This window comes from Pleurodeles waltl, chromosome 8, assembly GCF_031143425.1.
Source record: "Pleurodeles waltl isolate 20211129_DDA chromosome 8, aPleWal1.hap1.20221129, whole genome shotgun sequence".
Classification (NCBI taxonomy): Eukaryota; Metazoa; Chordata; class Amphibia; order Caudata; family Salamandridae; genus Pleurodeles; species Pleurodeles waltl.
In genome coordinates, this window is record NC_090447.1 from 447,751,802 (window position 1) to 447,776,146 (window position 24,345).

At 45.3% G+C, this 24,345-nt stretch overlaps 1 protein-coding gene across 1 annotated transcript in view; it reads left to right on the forward strand.

Annotated features, from left to right (window-relative positions):
• Nucleotides 1-24,345, forward strand: part of LOC138249528 (ATP-binding cassette sub-family C member 5-like) — a 2,567,733-nt gene that overhangs the window by 1,775,164 nt on the left and 768,224 nt on the right. The window lies entirely within an intron of this gene.

Below are 24,345 nucleotides of genomic sequence, written 5' to 3' on the forward strand. Positions count from 1 at the left end.
TCCGGGGGTCTTCCCTCTGGCCACCTGTTGAATAGCTAGATTTATTTTGTCTAACTGTAATGGTTGCTCTTGGTCCTGCCTCTGTTGCTGTGCTAGGGTGGGCAGGGGTAGATTTTGTAAAAATGAGTGGATGTGGGAAACGGAAGAGGCAGGCGGTGCAGAGTACAGTGTCTCATAATACTGTGTAAAGGTTTCATTAGTTGTCTCCTGGATGTTTACCACCTCACCCCTATTATTGCAAATCGCCCCCACAACAGTCCTGGCCACTTCCGAGCATAGCAACCATGACAATGTGCGTCCTGGTTTATCCCCATCCTTGTGTTGTTGGGTCAGGTGTGCTCGATAGTCTACATTACCCAGACGCCGCAGCAATTCTTGATGTTGACATCGCTGGGCTGTCAACAGTGGGCATGCTAGGGGGTCGTATATGTCCTCTTTTTCAAGCCTAAGTTTATTATTTTCAAGGTCCAATATACTACGTGTAAGGGTAAATTTCACCCCCTGGGACGTGGCCCTACAATGGCCTCACATAACCATCTTCATCGCATCCCATTCCACTCTGAGGACGCCTACAGAGCCTGAGTTCTCCTTAAAATACACTGAGATGTTAGCACTTATCGTAACTCTATATGCTGCGTCTTGTAGAGCCTTCGCCCGTAACTTCCATAATGGGATAGGTGGTTTGGATTTGACCCACTGGAAAGTAACTTTAAGGGGATTATGATCGGATAGATTTCTGCCTAGATATTCAGAACCATGGATATGAGGCCAAAAAAGTGAGTCACAGAAAACATAATCTAGTCCCTGTTTATTTGGTGTCCTAGTGCGTAGCAAGAGTATTCCCTGGTCCCTGGGTGAGTTAACCACCAAACATCATGTAAACGCATAGAATGAGACCACTGTTGGAAGTGTTTAGTGGCTTGTAGGCTAGGAGTGTTCGGGAGAGGAGGGATCGAACGATCCAGCATGGTATTCTGTATACAATTGAAGTCCTCCTCCTCAAGCGAGTTCTGTGAGGGCGAAGAAATTCCTGCGTCTGTGTCAGAATCATTTGGCAGTTTATCTGTCAGTGCAAAGAAAGGGTTATTGGATGGTTGCGAGGCTTCCTTAATTGCTCTCTCTCGTTCCCTGGCTGCCTGGCCACGGGACGGTCTCGCTCTGTTAGATTTTCGTTTGTGCCCATTATCTCAAGGGGTCAGCCAGGTGACCTCATCCTGGGACTCCTGTGGGGGTGCATTGTCCTTAGGTGTGCAACTAGGTCCACACATCTTCTGGCATAGTGAACATTCATGTTGCCTCACCGTCAACCACCTGTAGTTTTGCTGGAAATAAAAGCGCATATTTGTAATTCAGTTCTCTCAGATGTTGCTTCACTTTAACAAAAGAGTTACGCAGTCTCTGCACCTCAGAAGTAAAGTCCGGATTAGCTGAGCTCTCGGAATTTTCATGGCGCCATGGGCCATTTGAGCGAGAAAGTTGCAGAATTAGATCTCGGTTTCTAAAATTAAGGAGGCAGGCCACTATGGGTCAAGGAGGAGCACCCGGGTGAAGGGGTCTACCGGGTACTCTGTGGGCCCTCCACAGAGAAAAACTTTGAGGGGTTCCCACCCAGAATGTTATCAATCAACCATTGTTCCACAAACAGTTCCACATTGGGGCCTTCCTACGTTCAGGTAATCCCAACAGTCTGATGTTGTTGCGGCGCGATCTTCCGTCTGCATCCTCTGCCTGCTTGTGGAGAGCAGTCACCTCCAGACTCACCTGCGTCATCTGGGCCTGAAGTTCCTGGACCGTAGGGTGGAGAGCGGCAAGCAAGGATTCCGCTCCCTCCACCGACTCCGCCAAATGGCGATGATCTGCTCTGAGTAGGTTAACTTCCACAGATATTGCGTCAATCCTGGCTTGCAGCGAAGGTTTCATATCCAGAATAGCTTGGAGGATCTTGTCAAACTGAGCAGAGTGTGATTTAAACGTTTTTTCCAAGTAAGTGAGGGTGTCCATAGCGCTGCCGTCTCTCAGGGGTTGATCTTTAGTCTTACTCATCATTGCAGTGCAAATGAGGGAGAGGGGCGCTGTCCGTTATCAGAAGATCACTCCCATACACAGGAATGCAACTTACCACCACAATGCCAAGCATGTGTGTATATATATATATATATATATATATATATATATATATATATATTGCCCCCAGTGGTGATCAGGAGCACAGAAAAGTGTACTGGAGGCCGTGTGGGGGGTATCCACGTGGGGGCTCAGTTCAATCCCCACAAGCTGGGGGGGGGGGCAAGCCGTTTGATATAGGACCTCCTCCCTGCCCTGTCACTACCAGGTAAGCTACGTTCAGCCGGAGGTTGTTTGTTTAGCACCCTTCACCAGTTATGTACAGGTAGATTCCATGGCCACGGCCACGCAAACATCGCTGTCCGGTCTCAACTATGGCCACGTGGGAGGATCATCTGGTGCTGCCTCATCGTGTCCCAGGGCTTGCCATGGACTCACCAAAGCTTCTCCCAGTTCAGAATTGTGTCTAGAGGGGTGGCCCCCTCTCCGGCTTGTAGATCTCTCCTCGCAGACAAAATAGCACAATTTATCACGTAGCACGCCCAATATCTCGACGCGGCAGCATGTTGCCTTGATGCCTCCACAGGCCGCCTTCTCTGTAATTTAGCCCGACCTCATATGGGGCACACAGACACACTGCAGTGGGCGCGGGAGCAGTCTGTCGGCTGCCGCACATCGCGTCTACTCACTTGTGGTCTCTCTTCTGCTGTATAGGCCTGGGTTGCCGCAGGGCAGTGTTGCCAGATTTTAAAAGCCTTCTATAGAGCCAAAGCTATTGAACTACCAGCCCACAGTAAGCCCAAATGAACCGGTCCCAGCCCAAAAAGTAGCCCAAACTTTTAACACTGAACTAATGCAATCATAGGCTGAAGCAAACATTTTAAAGCATAAATCTAATTTCTATTGTAAGCAAATATGTGAATCTCACAGGGCCTAGATTATTCATTGCATTACACACTAAAAATGGAAAAAACATGGAAAAATGGTCACTCACTTCTTATGATGAGCAGCAAATTGGAACAGGTAGTAAATCTGGACTTGGTGAGACACGTAAATCTTTTATTATGTGCACAGCAGTCCTTCTTTGACAAACCTTTTGAAATTGAAGCCTGTAGCAGCTACTTTATTTTCTTTTCAATCAATCAATAGTTTATTCGGTCTAAAATTATACCATTAAAAAGGATAAAAATGAACCGTACATAAAGAAAAAAAAAAATAGAAATCATAAACATCACGAAAAGAAGGAAGCAATAACAGTTGGCACACTGCTTGTCCAACGGACCAGAGGTTAAGTAAAACTCCTCAGTTTGTACCTCCTAGCTTAGGGGATACCATTTGCCAAGACAGTTTAAAAGAAAAACAGATAGTATGCCAAATCTTTTCAGATACTACCTATAAAATCTATTCTGGAACAAGTTATACTTGAGAAATGGTTCATAATACTTCGTAAAATATTTCGTGGTTGCAACGATTAAAAAAACAGACAATTAAAATGGTGCCATAGAGTTAACCTCATGTCTTAAGTAAATTGATCAAGGGAATTAAATCTTACCATTTGCAAAGTGCTATGTGCTAAGATAGTATGAATCGATTTAAAACAGATAGTATACCAAATCTTTTCAATTGATACCTATAAAAAACTATTCTAGAGCAAGTTTATACATAAAAATAGTTCGTAATACTTCATAAAATAGTTCCTGCTTGCGAGAGTTAAAAACCAAACAATAAAAAGGGTACCATAGGGTTAACCTCATATCTTATGGGGAATTAAATCTTACCATTTGCGAAGTGCTATGTGCTAAGATACTATGAACCGATTTCAATGAGAAGACCCACTGGAAAACATACACAGGGATAAAATCTAATATCATGAATAGGTCAGCACAGGTAATTATATTTAAGATCCCTAACTATTAAAAAATCTTCGTCCACTAACTGCTGGACCTTTCTTCAGCCAGTGGATTAGGGTCTAAAATAGTCCTACTGCGGATTGTCCATGCTGCTGACAGATACTTAGAAACAGAGCTTACTATCAGCGTGGAAGTATCATATTTGCATAGTCTGTAGGCACTGATTCGGTTTTGTAATAGCAGTGCTTTACACAAGGGAATAATCCACTTTCCTCTAGGGCATTTATACAAGGGGCAAAAAAATAGAACATGCTCAGGAGTTTCCTTGCATAAATGGCAGTTTATGCATTTATCAGACCTGGGACTATTGGTCGACCAACTGACCGTGAAACTGTTAACTGCTAATGTTCCGTATCTGAACTGAAGGAGTAAAGCTCGGGCACGTGCTGGTATGGGGAGATCCAGGAAACTTTCGGGCCGGGGTTCGTGCTTGACCAGCAGAAACTCTTCTGTCAGCCCACCTTGCCCATTAGAATGAAAAAACTCCTCGTAGATTTTCCCCCAATATCGTTCTTTGATCAGCAATCTGGCGTTAGCAGGAATCATCTCAGGATTCTCCCAGTAATGGGAGAAGCCCAACTTGACCCAGGCTGATTTCATCTCCCTCAACCAGCGAACTTTTTCCCATCCCTGGAAAGGTGGTATTAGATCTTTAATTGCTGTCCTAAAGGGTTCGAGTTCTTCCGTTTTCCATAGTCGAACCCAGTCTAGAAGTGGCCTTAAGCATGCTGTATCTTTGATGCTATTTATACCCAGGTCTAATCTTAGGGGGAGCATTGGCGTGCCCTTCCCTAGCCTAGATATGTGTCTGAGGAAGTTGTTTTCTTTGGTTTGGAGGGTGCCCAGTTGTCTGTATGAACCCCAGAGTTCCGCACCATACAGGGCAGCGGCACTGATTTGGACTTTATAGATTTCAGAAATAAGAATCAAAGGGGGGCTTACTGCGGTACTGGCCTTCCGGTCTAGCACTCCACTTCTTTGGCTGATAATGAGTGCCCCTTTCCTTATGGCTGCATCCCAGCTGCCCTTATCAGATAGTCTAATGCCCAGATAATTGTATTCCGTTACCCTCTCCAAGAGGAATGAATCCATCATTATATTTGCTTTTAGCTTCTTATTCGGGGCACTATATATCATAGGTTTTGTTTTCTTTACATTGATATCCAGCCCGTAATCTCTGCAAAATACACAAAACTGGTTAACCAGATTTTGGATTCCCATGGGTGTTTTGGCCAGCAAGATAGTGTCATCCGGTGCAGTTTGCTAAATAGTTAATACAATTATTTATGTATAGGAGAAAAAGGGTAGGGGCTAGGACACAGCCCTGTCTGACTCCTCTTTCAATGGCAACTAAATCTGTTAGGTCGCCATCCTTACCGCTCCTAATTTGTGCGTAAGTGTTCTCGTGTAATCAGGCCATAAGTTTCAAAGGAACATTTGGGATGCCCATGTTGGCTAATGTCAGCCATAACTGGTTCCTGGGGACCAGATCAAATGCGGCTCTAAGGTCAAAGAAAACTACAAATAGGTTACCCCCTCCTGCTTCCACAGTCTTCCATTTGATTGTTAGGAATCTTAAGACTTGATCTATAGTGCTGACTGCTGGCCTAAACCCTGCTTGCAAGTCGGAAATGGCATTGGTTTCTAGAATCCATTCTTCTAGATGGAACAGGATTTGCTTTGCAAACATTTTTTGGAAATTATCAAGTAAGGAGATTGGACAGTAGTTGGCAGGGTCAGAGGGGCTGCCTTTCTTGAAGATGGGAACTATCTCCGCTCCCTTCCAGGAGCTCGGGACAGGCGCTCCTGCAGCTACTGCATTAGAGACCAGGTTCAGATATGGGGCCCATATATCTGGACTTGTCTTGTACAGGTCACCTGGGATTTTATCAAGGCCGGGGGCCTTTCCCCATTTCAGTGAGGCAATCGCAGCCTTGGTTTCTGCCAGGGTGAATTAGATTGGGAAGGTCTCAGAGGTCATAATATGGTTCAATTCCCTGGCAGTAACACCTGTAGTCCCGGAGTATAATCGGCCAAAGTGATCTGTCCACTCTACAGGGAGTATTGAGGCACCAGGCGAACGGTTAGGTTCTTCACTAGCATCTTCCACCAGTTTCCAGAATTTCGAGGTATCATTAGCTTTTGCAGACTCCAGAAGGGAGGCCCATCTGAGTTCATCCCATCTCCTGCGGCTCTACTTAGTTCCTGTTTGTAATCTTTCCTTTGCTTCCCTTATATGCTCTGTCTGGCCCCCGCCTAAAGCTCTCAATAGTTTGTGCTGTGCTTCCCTGCATGCGGCACTGAACCACCTTGCATTACACTTCTTTTTTGCTTTGTTGGCAATCTCTTTGGTGAAAAGGTGTTTTAAAGAATTAAATAGTTGTGTGTGGGCTGCTATAAGCCCTTCACTATCTTCTAAAAGCAGGGGTATACACTCCATATGATCAGCCAACTGGCTATACACAGATGTCATTGTACCTGTGTCAGTGCTCACAAATTCCCATTTGACGTTTCGTCTATTATTTGTCAATGCGAGCTGCTGCTCGTAAATCTTGGGGCAAGGGGCTTCAAGTAGAGGTAATAGACTCCTAAGCGATAGAATCAGTGGCTCATGATCACTTTCCTCGTGTTCTACAATGTTCATGTCAACCATATGACCCCACAGCCGAATATCAAGCAAAATATAGTCTATCTGGCTCTTCTGGGTTCCACGCCTAAATGTAGGATGAAGGTCAAGGTCCGAGCGGGAACGATCGTTACAGGCCCGAAGGCCATGTGCCAGTGTAATGTCTACAACTTGATGTGTTGGTCTGTTCATTCTCGGTCTTTTGCTTAACACCAGTTGGGGAATGCCCCAATAAGCGTCCTCTTCTTTGTATAGTTCTTGGGCCAACAAATAGGGTTTAAAAGTAACATTAAAATCCCCTGCGATAAGAATAAAATGGGAGGAGGATTTGCAGGAAAGGAAACTATCCAAAATAGTCAATGCACCTGACTCATATTTACTACCCAAGCTCCTGTTATAGATATTAATTATTAGGAGCGGTTTCTCCTTAAAGGATGGTATTGATAAACCCATCAGATCGGGACAGCCCATATCTACTATTTCAACCCGGCATTTGAGGGAGCAGCTCCTGTTATAGATATTAATTATTAGGAGTGGTTTCTCCTTAAGGGATGGTATTGATAAACCCATCAGATCGGGACAGCCCATATCTACTATTTCAACCCGGCATTTGAGGGAGCAGCTAAGCCATATGAGCAGCCCGCCTGAGGGCCTCCCGGAGTTCGCCTTACTTGCTGGGACCCAATAGCTTTTGAAACCAATTCTATATTTGGGCTCCAGTGCCCACGTTTCTTGAAAAAGGCATTTTTGTGTTAATCTATAAATTTGCCCAATTCAGGGATACTCATTTTATTCTCCAACCCTGCAATGTTCCAGCTAAGAACTGTGTCTAAACCGTCTATTTTATCTTGGGGAGCTTTGGCCGTAGAGTGCCCTCTTGCAAATGAAGTGCCATGGGGAGGTTTAGAACCCCTTTCAGTCATAGCTAGACTGGCCTCAGTTGGGTTTTCTGCTACGTTATCACCCAAGATATTACTTGCCCCATTTGGATCGGGGCCTGGCATAGTCGATTCGAATGCCTGGACAGGTGGAGAGGACCCGTAGTTACTGGGACCTATTAAATCCGGGGCTGGGTTGATCTCATGCACCTTAACCTCCTTACTAGCTCCCCAAATACAGATCTCCAAACTCTGATCACAGAGGGAAAGAGGGGGACTGTTTTCCATCCTAGTGGGTTCTATCTGGGCTAGTGTGAGGGTTAGCGTGGAGTCTCTGATGTCTACGGTAAGAATCTGATCAGCCTCAGGATTGCCTAATCCTATTCCTTGTGTTTCAATATTTCCGGCTATAGGATAATTCTTGTCCCAATTTCTAGTTCCTTGAGGCTTAGATGGGCCATGCGCAGGGCTGATTTTTAGTCAATCAATTTCAGAAAGAGATGGTGAAAGGGAGCTACGTCCTAACTGGGGGGCAAGCTGCATCTGCGAACTAGTAGCACCTCTGGGTGGCATTGGCGCCCCCTTAATAGTTGGTAAAACTTTATGAGGGTAGAAAGCCTGGAGTCTACACAGAGAAACTTCTCCCCCTAGAGGGTTGGATTTGCACACATTCAAAGAGAGCTGCTGGACAAGGGTGGGTGAATCAAAATTGATAACAATACAATCCCCCGTGACGGGGTTCTTGAGTGGACCCATCCAACCCACCCTCCTCACCATTAATATTGAGGGTACCATATGGAATGCAAATCTAGCGTTACTGTGTAGCCAATTAATGACCTTATTTTTCAGTTCTGTGAATGTTTCGGGAATGTTGGTTTTAAGTTTGGGAACACTTGTGATAACAAGAACGTATGGGCAGGCTTCCGGCGGTAGATGTAAAGTTCTCGGATTAGTTTCTTGATCCCTATACATCCGATCTGTTGATGGGTAGTTCTGATCAGGCGTATCTTTGTAGGATTTTGTACCCATGTTATTGGAAGAAGCAGCTCCTTCATTCCCCCTCGGAAAGGGAGAGGCAGTCTTCGAACACTTGACTTTTGAGGCATTGACCAGCCTAACAGTTGGAGCCCTCACTGGTTGGTATAAAGGATCAGGGCAGTTCATTGGAGGGTTATGATCCATACCCAATGGTAGGGGAAGGCTACTGGCACTATTGCCTAGAAGGCTCGGGGGAAGAATTTGGCGGGAATACTGCAAGTCCGGTGAGGGAGGGATGGTCATTTGCTTGGACTTAATAAAACCTTCTAGTTTCTCCTCAATGGCTTGTAGGCGAGTTTTTATAGGGTGTAGCCTTTTGGAGAGCTCGTCTTTTATATGTTCAATTATATAATCAATTTCTGGGCGGTCATTGATAGATGCTTGGGCTAATATATAGTCCTTGTTCCGAGTTGGTGCGACATGATTGGGGGAGTTCAAGATGCGGTCCCGTTTGTTCCTTAGGTTTGCCTCACCTCGTTTTCTTTTACCCTTTGTGTTGTGCTCTGGGTTGGGTACAAACCTATCTAAGAGTGGCTGTGTAAGTTCTGGAGGTTGTGTAACATTTTCCTGGGTCTCCACAGCAGACTCTTGGGTAGTTAGAGGTGAGATAGCCGAGGCAGGCTGTAAATCGGGTGGATGGAGGGATTGTGCTGGAATTTGCGGTGGGGATAGGGATAGGCAATTAACTCCCGTCAGTGGGGGGGCAGTTAGACGGCGCTCCACCATTTCAATTTCCTTTTCTAATGCCCCAACCGCTTTTTGGAGAAATCCATCTAGGGTCTTGTTGTTACCGGCCTTTTCCAAGAGTACCCCCCCCTTCCGTCTACCCATCTTGACTATTTGGACTCTTTTTATCCAGCCGGTATTTTTTGTCAGTCTTTTTCTATAGGTGCTTTTCCTCCCCTGTTCCCACCCTGTTTCCGCCCCACTGGGGCCTTGTTGGAGAAGCTAGAACTACAGAAGGGCACAAATGCTGCTCACCTATGGCGGTATGATGTCCTGACGATTACAGTGTGTTCGACCACTAGTCACCGACCTCAGTATCAAGATGAAAATGGTGTGGCCCAGCCCAGTCGCCGACGGGTGCAAGACGGGCCCGCCCTTGGCCCAGGCTTCACCCGGGCACGTCCCGCAAAGCGGGCGCGCAAAAGTTTTAAAAGGGGCCTTGTTCCGCCCCTGCTGCCTCCTCCACTGAGCGCGTCCCGCCAGGAAGCGGGCACCCAAAAGTTTTAAAAGGGGCCTCGTCCCGCCCCTGCTGCCTCCTCCAGTAAGCGTGTCCCGCCAGGATGCAGGCGCGCAGAAGTTTTAAAAGGGGCCTCGTCCCGCCCCTGCTGCCTCCTCCATTGAGCGCGTCCCCTTTATTTTCTTTTGTTTGGAGACAGAAAGATGAACATCGCTTTGGTCAAGTTCACAGCAGTCCTTTTGACACCAGTTTTGGCATTGGAGCCCTTTGTAGCAGGCCGATCATGTTCCTTTGTTTGCAGACAGAAAGCAAGGGCAGTAGCCACTTCCTAGGCCACAAGATGCTTATTTCACTCATTTCCAGCCTCCTTCTGGTGTACTCAGGCACTACCCCTACACTTGTATTAGCTGGCTACCTCTACCCTGGACTTTGGAGGTCAACAGGGCCCTGCTGAAAAATACATCCTTGTGTGAGGTGAAAAAGACTGTTTCTGTGAGGCGATAGACACCCTTCTGCAAATTGATACCAGAGGTCAGAACTCAGTGACCCAAACACCATGAACTTGAACTTAAATTATTGGTAAAGGCTAGTGTCTTGTGTCAAATGCAAGCAATGGCTACGCTGAGCAGAGCGTAACAAGTGATGTCAATAATTTAGGCACTAAGATCACGAACAGAAGCATGTATTGAGGCTGAACACTGACAATGTACCCTCATTTCGCTTACCTCAGCCAATGAGACCGCATTTGTGCTTGCACTGCGTCCAACTGGAGTGAAATAAATGAATAGTGATGCTTCATGCAATGTGGGGGGGTTAAACGTGTGGCTAAAAAAAAAAAAATATTCTCTTTCATGTAACCACATACATAACTCATGCCTTAAACTAAAAAATAAAAAAGTTAAGTTAATCACTGTATATTATGAAACCTCTATTAGTTAATGCACTGAAAGTCTATGTGTAACCAAAAAGCTACTGAATGAAATCTTCGTTGCTGCAATGGAGAATTGTGTGTTGTGCAAATGTAAGTCATTACTTGCAGTATAAGATAGACTGCTACCAAACGTGCAAAAAGGTTTCAGATAAAATGGTTTAAGTATACCCAAACTGAATGATTTATTTGTATTTCACTGCCCTGCAAAGCATGCACTGCACAACTCAGCTTGTAACCCCCTTGCATTACGAGTCGAAAACAATAACTCTTTGTCATCACCAACCTTCATGTGATTCCATCCAGTGCTTAATTTGTGCTTGTTGTTTCCGGTGCGGAACACCTGCACTTATTTTTGAGGGACGGTGCTCTTTTTTCCTGCCTCAAGCATTTACTGCGAGCAAAAGACACATATGGGAAAGACAGAGGAATGCAAAAATGAAAAAAAGCATCAGAAAGGGAAAGAGCAGAAAGCTGCAGGAGTGAGGTGAAATGGCAGGGACTGGCTTAAAATGGACTAACGAGGCCCAACATGGCTTCAGGATTACGCTGCCCTAGTATTCCGTGTTTGCACATTTAATTGCAGCAGCCGCGTGTTTAAGAGGAGAGCTTTGGACACCTGCACGTTTTTATTTACAAATTAAGCACTGGCTATGCCACCCTGGATGCCATTCATTCTTATTCAATCCTGCCATGCTTTACATCCTATGCACTCTCAATCCAAAATTAGCCCCTTTTATTAAAAATAAGGAATACATCTACTCACAAGTCAGAAAGGCACAAATTGAAGCACACTTGCCTTGTCTTCCGCAGCTGCACACCAACCAGCCGCACGTTAGTGTAGGTAGGGGCTGTAGGTGGTGCCTACACAAAAGGAAGGGGCCAGGGGGGTGTCTCCCCTCTCCCGGGCCCCAATCTCGCACTCTAAGGCTGGCGTTAATTCGGGGTCCAAGCGCACAACAGAAGAGACTTTTCCAGGGGGGGCCACCAACACACGTATGCAGGCTGAGGCTCACGGTGGGGCCCAAGAGAAGAGCCACCCACACACGCCAGACACCACCACATGGCACGTGCACAGCCATTGAGTGACACTTCACACGAGTCGCAGCCAGCATTTTAAATAATGCCGCAGGGGTAGGCCAATCATTTTTGGCAGGGTCGTCAATTTGTAGTGCTTTCGCACGCTCCTAGATTGCCGGCCCTCTGCCCCAACAACAATTTCCATGATCACACGACGACTCACTGTCAGTCGCAACACCGACTCTCACTCGCATTGGAGAGTGACGCACATGAGTCGGCGTGTGACCCCACCCACCCAACAACTTCACTGTGCACAGTGCACAGCGCTTCCTGGCCTGCCTGGCCTGCCTGGCTGACACAGGCCGCCACTGTCTGTGCCCTGCAGCCTGCGCTGCCGCAGAGGCAGGCTCAGTGTCAGTGATGTTGTCAGTCATCTCAGAGTGGCAACGCGCTGCACTGCTGCGCAGGCGCACAGTCACAGTGACGGAGTGACGTGACACGTTCTCACTGAAGTGCAAGTTCATGGACCATGATGGCAATAAACTTGCACAGGAGCGGAGGCGCCGCCCGAAGTAAAAAAAATCCGCACAACATTGAACCAGAAGCCCAAAAAATAGCCACCCGCCACCTGACTATTTTCTCGCACAAATGGGAACAATTTCGCCCATTTGTGCGGGAAATAGCCCAATCTGGCAACACTGCCGCAGGGCAGGCCGAGAGTCCCGTCGGCTGCCCCACCCCCACCAGGCCTCTCCTTCTATAAAGGTGCTGCGGCACCAAATGCGGCCACTGTGCCGTGCCTCGCAGTCTCCGGTGCCCCCCTGGGTCCGTGGACAGGATTTAGCCCATCCCAGTCCGTTACCGACGAGGCACTAAAATAATATCCCTGGGGCCTCTGTGGAGCTCCGGATCAGGCAACTTATCCCCCACCACATATGTATGTCTTTTCTGGTGTTAAAATGACAATTTTGGTCTGTATGTATATAGGATTTGCAGCTGACTCATGTAATCGTCACAGTGAAGGAGTGACGTGACGCGCCCTCATTGAAGTGCAAGTTCATGGACCATGATGGCAATGAACCTGCACTGGAGCGGAGGCGCCGCCCTAAGTAAAAAGAATCCACACAACATTGAAACAGAAGCCCAAAAAATAGCCACCCGCCAGTTGACTATTTTCTCACACAAATGGGAAAAATGTTGCCCGTTTGTGCGGGAAATAGCCCAATCTGGAAACACTGCCGCAGTGCAGTGTAGGAAAGTACTATCTTGCCTGGCATGTTACCCCAATTTTTACTTGTTTGTTTTTGCCTGTCTCACTGGGATCCTGCTAGCCAGGACCCCAGTGCTCATAGTTGGTAGCCTAAATGTGTTCCCTGTGTGGTGCCTAACTGTGTCACTGAGACTCTGCTAACCAGAATCTCATTGCTTATGCTCTCTCTGCTTTTAAAATTGTCACTGCAGGCTAGTGACCGCTTTTACCAATTCTGATTGGCACACTGGAACACCCTTATAATTCCCTAGTATATGGTACCTAGGTACCCAGGGTATTGGGGTTCCAGGAGACCCCTTTGGGCTGCAGCATTTCTTTTGATACCCATATGGAGCTCAGACAATTCTTACACAGGACTGCCACTGCAGCCTGAGTGAAATAACGTCCACGTTATTTCACAGCCATTTTACACTGCACTTAAGTAACTTATAAGTCATGCATATGTCTAACCCTCACTTAGTGAAGGTTAGGTGCAAAGTTACTAAGTGTGAGGGCACCCTGGCACTAGCCAAGGTGCCCCCACATTGTTCGGGGCAATTTCCCCGGACTTTGTGAGTGCAGGGACACCATTACACGCGTGCACTACATATAGGTCAATACCTATATGTAGCTTCACAATGGTAACTCCAAATATGGCCATGTAACATGTCTAAGATCATGGAATTGTCACCCCATGCCAAATCTGGTATTGGGGGGCCAATCCCATGCATCCCCGGGGCTCCAGCATGGATCCCGGGTACTGGCAAACTAGCTCTCTGGTGTTTTCACTGCACCTACCGCTGCTGCCAACCCGCAGACAGGCTTCTGCCCTCCTGGGGTCCGGGCAGCCCAGTCCCAGGAAGGCAGAACAAAGGATTTCCTCTGAGAGAGTAGCCTCCTGTTATATCCTATATCCAGGTGTGAGCGCGAGAAAGTGAATGTGAGAATGTGTGTGCTGTGTGTGCGCGAGGATACGAATGGAGAATGGTGAGCGTGCAATGGAATGGAAGGTGCGGGGTGTGTGAGAGTGGACGGTTGCGGAGAGAGGCGGAGGTCGGGATGCTTTCTCTACGGATAGAATTACTGTTTCTACAATAAACGACACGAGTTACCTCTGGAGCTGTGTCCTTGCTTTACGTACGCTACGATCTTACACTGGCGACGAGAGGCTTTCCCATGCCAGCTTGGGAAAGCATCCTGACTCGAGAAGATATCTTTGGAAGGCAAAAGGAGACGTCACTGAACTCGGTTGGACTGTAACCGTAATGAACTCGGTTGGACTGTAACCGTAAACTGCCTATAATTTCATGATTTTCTTCGTTTTCATCCGTGTTTCATTCGTCTTTCATACTTCTGTCTCGAGCGCAGATTGCGCTCTCGAGCTCCCTGTTGCCAAGACAACCGAGTCGCTTGCTGATGTCAGGGCAGTTCTCACGCAGATTTCAGCGCGATGCTCTAGCCCGTTTTTAAGGCAACGTACACGCTTTTAAAGATTAAAACCTTCAGCGTTTCCTGTTTCCAGGACAATTCTTTTACTTATTGTGTAAAATCATATGAAGAGCTAATTTCGGCATCCATTGCTATTACGCAGTTCTTCTTGCTGTTTCTTCTGCGACTGCCACGCAAGATTTTCAGAAATAAACCATTTCAAGTATTTTTACACTAGCTACTTATATATATATATATTTTTTTGTTGTTGTTTTTTTTTTTTTTTTACACAATGCAGAATGTTGCTGCTCCTCCTTTTTTTCTCTCCACTCCTGGAGATCCTCCAATCAAGTGGAGCAAGTGGAAGAAGGTATTCGAAAGATATTCTAGAGTTTGTGGTACATCACTTAGTACTGAAAGGAGGACTGCTTTGTTACTTCACTGCCTAGGTACGGAAGGTCAAGAGATTTTCGACCATCTCACAGATATTCCTGACACTGATCCTATTGCCTTAAACGAATATGAAATTTGTATTAAAAAATTAGACTTACATTATCTACCGAAAATCAGCACAATTCTGGAGAGGTACTATTTCGGTAGGAGACTACAAGTTGAAGGAGAAACAGTTGAGAATTACTTAACAGACTTGAGACGTTTGGCCTCCTCATGCAAGTTTGGCTCTACTTTGGATGAACAAATCCATGATCAATTCATGCTAGGATGCAAAATGGATAAAGTACGTGACGAGCTATGGTTGTTAGATGATCCACATGTAGACGAGGTCATCTTACTTGCAAAAAGAATTGAACACTCTGTAAAGTGTGTTGAGGTCATGAAGAAACAAGAGTACAAGGAGGTGTCTGTAGTGGGGAAAGACAGTAGACCCAATAACTCTTTTCAAGGGTCTGTTAACAATAAAAGATGTTTTAGATGTGATAAAGAAGGACATTTTGCCAATGACAAATCATGTCCGGCTGCTAAAGCTTACTGCTCGTACTGCAAGAAGAAGGGTCATTTCTTTGCGGTATGCAACCAAAGGAAGTTTAAGAAGTCTGTCAACTCCATTGATAATGACCTTGATGAAACTCAGAGGGTTGATGACTTTCAGTGTGGTCAGATTGTTTAACAGATCTCTGACTGCAAAGTTAAGGGGCCTGTAGATTACGTATTAGTGGAAGGGGCAAGAACCTTAATGCTTTTTGACTCTGGCGCCAAAATAACGATAATATATAATCAATTTTATCGGGAACATCTAGAAGGGAAAGTTCAACTTTCCAAACCTGACATCAGACCATGCGCTTATGGCGGAGAACCCATAGAACTACATGGTTACTTCGTAGGTTTACTGGAATATGCTCAACGATTTGCCACGGGCAAGGTGTATGTTTCAAAAAAAGGGGATAACATAATTAGTTGGTGGCATCAAAGAGATCTGGGGGTGATGCTTGACCCCAACAGTTCTCCTTCTATCGTTCTTAAGGGACTGCCGTGTGTGAGAGAAGTAAATAACACTGAAGTAGATCCAGATTTCATTTCCACTCTTCATAAAGACTTCAGAAACCTATTTAGCGATAAGATAGGGTGCATGCGAGGTTATTCACACAAGATCAAATTGTTTCCTGGTTCTGTTCCTTTTTGCAGCAAGGTACGGAGTGTACCTTTTTCCATAAGGGATGATCTTCAAACTGAATTGATGAAACTAAAGGATCAAGGAATAATCGAAGAAGTAGAGGGCACAGAATGGTTGGCCCCCATTGTTATTGCAAGGAAAGCTAGTGGCCAGATCAGACTTTGTGTGGATCTCCGCAAGCTCAACAAGTGTGTTGTTGTGGATAGGTATCCTCTCCCTAACATTACGGAATTGCTGTCTACAGTCTCAGGAGCTAAGTTGTTTTCTACAATAGATCTCACGTCAGCTTATCATCAAGTTGAACTAGATGAATCATGTAGAAACTACACAGCCTTTATTACTCCGTATGGCACCTTCAGATTTGTACGATTACCTTTTGGTCTGATCTCTGACGCTTCTGTTTTTCAAAGGTTGATGGAACGTGTGTTGGAAAGTTTGTGTGGAGTATATGTATATCAAGATGACATACTAGTATATGGTAAGGACTTCAAAGAACATATGACAAGACTCAGAGAGGTACTTAAGAAGTTAACAGAAAGTAGTCTAACTATAAAGGCTGAGAAGTGCAAGTTTGGAGTGGAGGCCATTGATTATCTAGGGCACACTATTTCTGGTGGGGGTGTTTTACCCAAGAAAGAACTGGTCAACTCTATTCGGTGATTGTCTTCCCCCACTTCGAAAGAGGAACTAGTGCGATTCCTTGGTATGGCTGAATTTTACAGTAAATTTGTCAGGAATTTTGCCAGTTCATGTTTTAACATGAGAACTTTGCTAAAAAAGGGTACTGATTTCAAGTGGGATGATGAGTGTGAGAGGGAATTTTGCAGTATCAAGGAGTCTCTTGTGATAGCGCCCACACTCAAGAATTTTAATCCTAATGTGCGTTCTATTTTGATGACCGATGCCAGTAACAAAGGGTTGGGAGCAGTTTTGCAACAAGGTGGTTTAAATCCAGAAAACACCATTGCCTTTATTTCTAGGAGTCTTAGAGGTGCTGAGAGCAAATTTTCTGTGATCGAGAGGGACGCACTGGTGTTTTTTGGGGCGATTAAGAAGTTTAAAAAGTTTTTGTGGGGAGGTTCTTTTGTCGTGCGGACTGATCACAAACCTTTATGTCAAGTTTTCTATTATAAGGGAATTGATTCTGTCTCAAGCAGGATCACTAAGTGGATTGTTGGATTACAGGATTACAATTTTATCGTAGAATATGTTCCTGGTTCTCATAACTTGTCGGCTGATGTTTTATCTAGATTAGTTTCTACAGAAAGTAGGAACTATGAGAGTGAAGGTCTGGAGGGTGATGATACAGAATGTTTTGATCGAGTGTGTGAAGTCAGTTTTGAAATAATCCCTGAAGTCAAATGGCGTGAAGAAACCTTAAGAGATGTGGTGCTACAAGAAGTCATCAAGTTGATACAAGATAATTGGAGGATTAAAAAAAAAGGTTGTGGGGGGAGTGCTGAATTTTGGAATGTGAGAAATGAATTGGTTTGTGTTGATGGACTGTTATTGAGAGGTACGAGGTTGGTTCCTCTTAGAAGTGTGAGGAGTCAATTAGTAAATCAGGCTCATGATAGTCACATGGGCATATCTAAAACCAAAGAGAGGTTGCGTTCCTTCTATTGGTGGCCAGGTATGGACATGCAAGTGGAAAGGGTTGTCAGAGATTGTCTACAGTGTGCAGTGAGTGAAAAGGCTTTGAAACCTCGTGTTCAACCCATGATCACTAAGGAAACCCCAAAAGGTCCGTGGCAAGATATTGCACTAGATATCTTAGGACCCATTCATAGTGGTGGTATGGCCGAATACGTGATTGTGGTTATTGATATGTTTTCAAGGTGGCCTGAGGTCAATTTGACTGGAAGTATCGAAACTAACAAGGTGATTAAATTTATCAAGAAGTTAATAATTCAAGAAGGCTTACCCACTACCATTCTCACAGATAATGGAGTACAGTTAGTTTCAGGAGAAATGAATGATTTTTTGCATGGGTGTGGTATCAAACACAAACTCTGTGCTTTGTACCATCCTGAGTGTAATGGTATGGTGGAACGTTTCAATTGGGTTCTCAAAGAAACCATCTCCATTGCTAAGGATAACCAATTGAACTGGAAGGAAGAAGTGCTAAAAAAGGTCTATCTCTATAGACATACCCCTCACACGTCTACAGGGGAGACACCTTTTGCCCTGTTTCGAGGTAGGCGTGGAAATTCTGAATTGGAACCTACTTGGGTTAATAACTTACTTGATGGCAGGGGTAGGATGATGGTGAATGATGAGTGGATGTCCAGGGAGTGTGCAAAGAGGGTGAAGAGTAAAATAAATTTTTATAAGACTCATGCTGTGAAGAAAACTGTAATTAATGTTGGTGATTATGTTCTTATCAGAAATCCTCTGATGAAAAAAAAACTCTCTGGTCCCATGAAGGTTGTGAAGTTATTTACTAATGCTGTGAAAACAGATGATAACAGAGTTTGGAATTTGAATAGAATTTTCAAATTTAGAGGAGATCTCTATTCCTTGTGTAGGGATGTATTTCATAAGAAGGCCGTTGGAGTCTCCACACAGAACTCAGACTCAAGTGGTCGGAAGGACACACAGAACTCAGACTCAAGTAGTCGGAAGGATACCCCTGAAGAGTTGCCATGCAGTTCAGATGTGAGGAGATCGAACAGATCTGTCAAACCTCCGTCACATCTGAAAGACTATAACTTGTTGTGAAGTACCTATTTTCCAAAATGCTGTAGTTTGTTATAATTAGTTTGTATTTTTAAAAAACATTTATGTTCTGTTACTGTTGTTTTGGTTAAGGAAGGGAGAAGTGTTATATCCTATATCCAGGTGTGAGCGCGAGAAGGTGAATGTGAGAATGTGTGTGCTGTGTGTGCGCGAGGATACGAATGGAGAATGGTGAGCGTGCGATGGAACGGAAGGTGCGGGGTGTGAGAGAGTGGACGGTTGCGGAGAGAGGCGGAGGTCGGGATGCTTTCTCTACGCATAGAATTACTGTTTCTACAATAAACTACACAGGTTACCTTTGGAGCTGTGTCCTTGCTTTACGTACGGTTGCGGAGAGAGGCGGAGGTCGGGATGCTTTCTCTACGGATAGAATTACTGTTTCTACAATAAACTACACGAGTTACCTCTGGAGCTGTGTCCTTGCTTTACGTACGCTATGATCTTACACCTCCCCCATCCTCTGGAAATGCTTTGGAGGGCACCGATGGTGCCCTCCTTGCATAAGCCAGTCTACACCGGTTCAGGGATCCCCCAGCCCCTGGTCTGGCGCAAAACTGCACAAAGGAAAGGGGAGTGACCACTCTGCTGTCCATCACCACCTTAGGGGTGGTGCCCAGAGCTTCTCCAGTGTGTCCCAGACCTCTGCCATCTTGAATGCAGAGGTGTGAGGGCACAATGGAGGCCTCTGAGTGGCCAGTGCCAACAGGTAACGTCAGAGACCCCTCCTGATAGGCTCTTACCTGGTTAGGTATCCAATCCTCCTCTGAGGGCTATTTAGGGTCTCTTCTGTGGGTTCCTCTTCAGATAACGAATGCAAGAGCTCACCAGAGTTCCTCTACACTTCACTCTTCGACGTCTGTCAAGGATCGACCGCTGACTGCTCCAGGACGGCTGTAAAACCGCAACAAAGTAGCAAGAAGACTACCAGCAACAGTGTAGCGCCTAATCCTGCCGGCTTTCGCTACTGTTTCCTGGTGGTGCATGCTCTGAGGGCTGTCTGCCTTCACCCTGCACTGGAAGCCAAGAAGAAATCTCCCGTGGGTCGACGGAATCTTCCCCCTGCTAACGCAGGCACCAAATTTCTGCATCACCAGTCTCAACGAGCGTGGTCCCTGGAACACAGGAGCTGGATCCAAGTGACCCGACAGTCCAGTGGTCCTTCTGTCCAAATTTGGTGGAGGTAAGTCCTTGCCTCCCCACGCCAGACAGTAATCCTGTGTACTGCGTGAACTGCAGCTGCTAGGGCTTCTGTGCACTTTTGCAAGAAATCCTTTATACACAGCATAGCCCAGGTCCCCAGCACTCCGTCCTGCATTGCTGAACTCGCTGAGTTGACCACCGGCTTCGTGGGACCCTCCTTTGTAGTGTTGAGACGACTGCTGTGCTCAGATTTCTTGAACGCCTGTTCAAGTGCTTCTGCGGGTGCTACCTGCTTTTGCACGGGCTCTCTGTGCTGCTGAGCGCCCCCTCTGTCTCCTCTTCCAAGGGGCGACCTCCTGGTCCTTCCTGGGCCCAGGCAGCACCCATTTTCTTCAACCGCGACTCTAGCAGCTAGCAAGGCTTGTTTGCGGTCTTTCTGCTTGGAAACAACTCTGCATCCTCCAGCATGCCGTGGGACATCTTCTGTGCAAAGGAGAAGTTCCTGGCATCTTCTGTTGTTGCAGAATCTTCAGCTTCTTCCCCCCAGAGGCAGCCCTTTTGCACCTTCATCCGGGGTTTAGTGGGCTTCTGCCCCCCCCCCCCGGACACTTGTGTGACTCTTGGACTTGGTCCCCTTCCTTTACAGGTCCTCAGGTCCAGGAATCCGTCTTCAGTGCTTTGCAGTCAGTTGTTGCCTTTGCAGAATCTCCTATAACGACTATAGTGTGTTTCTGGGGAAGCAGGGTAACTTTACTCCTACTTTTCAGGATTTTGGGGTGGGGTATCTTGGACACCCTTAGTGTTTTCTGACACTCCCAGCGACCCTCTACACACTACACTACGCCTGGGGTCCATTCATGGTTCGCATTCCACTTTTGGAGTATGTGGTTTGTGTTGCCCCTAGGCCTATTGCATCCTATGGTATTCTACAGTGTTTGCACTACTTTTCTAACTGTTTACTTACCTGATTTTGGATTGTGTGTATATTTTGTGTATTTTACTTACCTCCTAAGGGAGTATATCCTTTGAGATATTTTGGCACATTGTCACTAAAATAAAGAACCTTTATTTGTAGTAACTCTGAATTTAGTTATTCTTATGATATAGTGCTATATGATATAAGTGGTATAGTAGGAGCTTTGCATGTCTCCTAGTTCAGCCTAAGCTGCTCTGCTATAGCTACCTCTATCAGCCTAAGATGCTAGAACACCACTAATCTACTAATAAGGGATAACTGGACCTGGCACAAGGTGTAAGTACCATCAGGTACCCACTATAAGCCAGGCCAGCCTCCTACAGGCAGGCCGAGAGCTCCGTTGGCTGCCCCGCCTCCACCAGGCCTCTCCATCTATAAAGGTGCCGCAGCACCAAATGCGGCCATTGTGCCGTGCCTCGCAGGCTCCGGTGCCCCCCCCTGCATCCGTGGATAGGATTTAGCCCATTCCAGTCCGTTACCGACGCAGCACCAGGATAATATCCCCAGGGCCTCTGTGGAGCTCTGGATCAGGCGACTTATCCCCCATGACATATGTACGTCTTTTCCGGTGTTAAAATGACAATTTTGGTCTGTATGTATATAGGATTTGTAGTTGCCCCCTGGTTGTTAGTTTACAGTTGGTCTTGGTGTTGAATGTAATCTGTACTCACTTTTTCCTCTGGCTGTTGTGTTTTTTTGTTTCTCACAAATGTTGAAGGTGTGCCAGTTCGGATTTACACCTCCCTCATGTTACCACCTTAACGGAATGACACATACTATGCTGAGATACCTCCTTTCCCTCATTTAAACTAAAGTACTCATCTATCTATGTGCTAATTTCTTCTTTAAAGTTCGAGTCCCTCAATATTGAGGGGTGTAGTCTCCATCTCAAGCACTTAGCTCTCATATTAAATTGGAGTTCCAAGCTCACTGAGCATAGTAAGCAACAGAAAAAGACTGTAAACTTCACACTTGTAAAGTGCACTACTCACCCGTTAGGATCTCAAGGTGCTGTACGCATACTACTGTGGAACCCCTCCTGGATTTTCCCGGTGGGGCACCCACTCCTGGACATCCCCAGGGTAAAGCCAGGCATCCAAGCGCTGTGAGGGCCATTGTGGAGATTTAGCAAGCTATTGCCCAGAATTACAGAGTGGGACCCATTAATTAGATGAGGCACCGAGGCAAGAATGATCTAGTCCAAGGGAATTGAACCCAAGCCCAACCAAGGTGGGTATTGAACCCTGGCCCCAGGCCAGATCTCAGCATCAGGGTCTGCTGCTCTAACCATTGTGCCACACTAAGCCAATATCTGCCATTTCTCCCATAGGGACCAATACATTATTTTTAAAACATATTTTATTGCATTTTCGACATTAAAAGAGAACATAATTAAATGAGTATAGCCATAAGGTGTGGTAAGATCAGGCAGAAAAAGTGGCATCGGATAATTTACGATAATAAATTTGAATGGCACATGATATATAATGTACGTTACAGGTTACAAAAGGACCACACGTATATAAAAAAGAATACCAAAGAAGAAAATGTAGAAAAATAACTTTCCCAAGAACCTCTTAACCAACCTGCCCTCTGTAGTCCGCATCTCTGAAAAAATCGCATTAAAATGGGTGAGATCATCATGCGTTATTAGCAGACAACATACGATCAGTGAACCCGAAAGCAATATGTAAACTCCTTATCAGCCTCATGTTTCTCCCGCCAAACTTCTCTAAGTCCCTGTTCCCCTTCAGTGGCTTCTTAAAGGCCTTAGGCATCCACCTCACCTGTTATCTTCGGGTCCTTATCCCTCTATGGGAGGGTCCCACACCAGGTTGAAGTCTCCCGTGAGCATAATGTCAGCTCTAGCTATTTCTGCCACAACGTCTGAAACATTTTTAAGAAAGGATTCTTGTGGCTAATTCAAACCATGTATCGTCACAATCATGACTGATGACCAAGTGAATGTACCTGTCAGGATTAAATATAATTCTCCTTGTCCATTTTCACCTCTTGTATGTCTAACTTTTAGTCATGTCTACTATAGAGTGCCATCGAGTTTTGTTTAGTTTTAGCAGAGGAGTGATATGCCCCGGGAGACATGCTATGCATTACCATACTTTGATCCTGTCTGGAGAGGTGAGTTTCCTGAAAGCAAATAATGACCGGTTGATCAGCTTTCAGGTGTCTCCAAAGTACCCCCTCTTTATAGGGCTATTCAGACCCCTGGTGTTTAAAGATGCTATTTTAACATTTAATAACACTGGGTAGTCTAACACTTCATGCTTAACAGTGTACACTATCTTTGAACATTCGTCTATCTCGATAAGTCCTTTCCCACCATATGGTTACCACCCTGCCTCCCAAACATGAACTTTTGTTTCCCTCTGTAGGGATCTTTTGTGCTCAACCCGAAATTAGTAAACACAAAGAGTTGACGCGAACTCTTGACTCGATGTTCAAGAGGCATTTAGACTGGTCGACGCCAACAGCTCAGCCCAGAACAAAGATTCCCTGCCTCTTTGGTGACCAAATCGCAGGGGTTTTACCAAGTCAGCCCGCCTTTTTCTATAACAATATCCGTAATTCCACGCTCACTTTCCTGTCACTCTTTCCATTTTATTGCTCCATTTCGACTTGCCTCCCGTCCAGTTCTTCTAATCTGCCTTAGACCTCGCACAGTTAGGCCTTTCCATTATTTAAACCACCTTAGCAACCCTGAAGTGTCACCCTGGATAAATTTGCACGCTGATATCTTGGCCACACCGCTTGATTTAATGTGTAAATTAAATTAAATATATTTTTTCTTCCCCCAACACTTAATGTATGTTTTGTGTTGAATGTGCATCAGTCCTAGATGCAAGTTATGTATTGCTTTATTTGTGATTTTTTTAAAAGTTATTTGAAGTAAATTGTATTAGTGTTATTATGAACATTAAAAAATAGCATTTGCATTTTTATTTAAAATAATATATTTAATAACCTTTAAAATAATGTAAATACATTTTATTTTAAATGTTACTTAGTTTATTTTACAAGTTTCCATATGTGTTCGTGTTATTGCCTGTCTCCAGTGATTTCTATGGGTGTGTGTTGCAGTACCAATTGGATGGCTATGTGTGGTGTTTGACTTATTCCAAGACTGGGCTGGAGAGCGTACAAGATTGTTTTGACAGTAGCATAACTGTAGTACATTTAATATGTATTTTGCAAAATGCAGCTGTCCTTCTCTTATGTGGGTGTGTGTTTTGTATTAGCATGCCCCTCTCTAAAGGCCAAATTTCCCTGAACCCCATCCATTTGTAGTAATTATTCCCAATTTTCCAACCACTCCCTCTTGTCCCCACATTTACTACAAAATGTAATACCCACGTGCCAATGCATTTACCATTGAGGGCCGAGATCTCTACAGAAAAGATAGGAGCAATGGACGCACAGATCTATGGGCAGAGGTTTGTGATGTGCATTTCGGAGTAGGTATAGTAATGCCACGTTATGTACTCCAAAATAGCGTTTGTGAATAAGCCTACTGTGCA